The 373-nt window shown below is 42.6% G+C and overlaps 1 protein-coding gene across 5 annotated transcripts in view; it reads right to left on the reverse strand.

Moving 5' to 3' along the window:
- dpf3 (double PHD fingers 3) overlaps nucleotides 1-373 on the reverse strand; it is a 25,416-nt gene that overhangs the window by 8,205 nt on the left and 16,838 nt on the right. The window lies entirely within an intron of this gene.

Here is a 373-nt window from a genome sequence, read left to right on the forward strand (position 1 = left end):
GTGTGTGTGTGTGTGTGTGTGTGTGTCTGAGCCAATGTTCTTACCAATGCAAATGTACAGTATTTCAAACTTTTTGCAATATCTTCCTGACTAAAATTTTGTTTACCATATTTAAGACAAAAGTTAAATGACTTAAAGGTCCCATGGGATGACAATTTCACTTTATGAGTTTTTTTAACATTAATATGCGTTCCCCAGCCTGCCTATGGTCCCCCAGTGGCTAGAAATGATGATAGGTGTAAACCAAGCCTTGGGTATGATGCTCTGCCTTTGAGAAAATGAAAGCTCAGATGGGCCGATCTGGAAGAGTGCCCCCTATGACCTCATAAGGGGCAAGGGTACCTCCCCTTTCTCTGCTTTGCCTGCCCAGAGA

The sequence above is a fragment of the Etheostoma spectabile genome, chromosome 18, assembly GCF_008692095.1.
Source record: "Etheostoma spectabile isolate EspeVRDwgs_2016 chromosome 18, UIUC_Espe_1.0, whole genome shotgun sequence".
Classification (NCBI taxonomy): domain Eukaryota; kingdom Metazoa; phylum Chordata; class Actinopteri; order Perciformes; family Percidae; genus Etheostoma; species Etheostoma spectabile.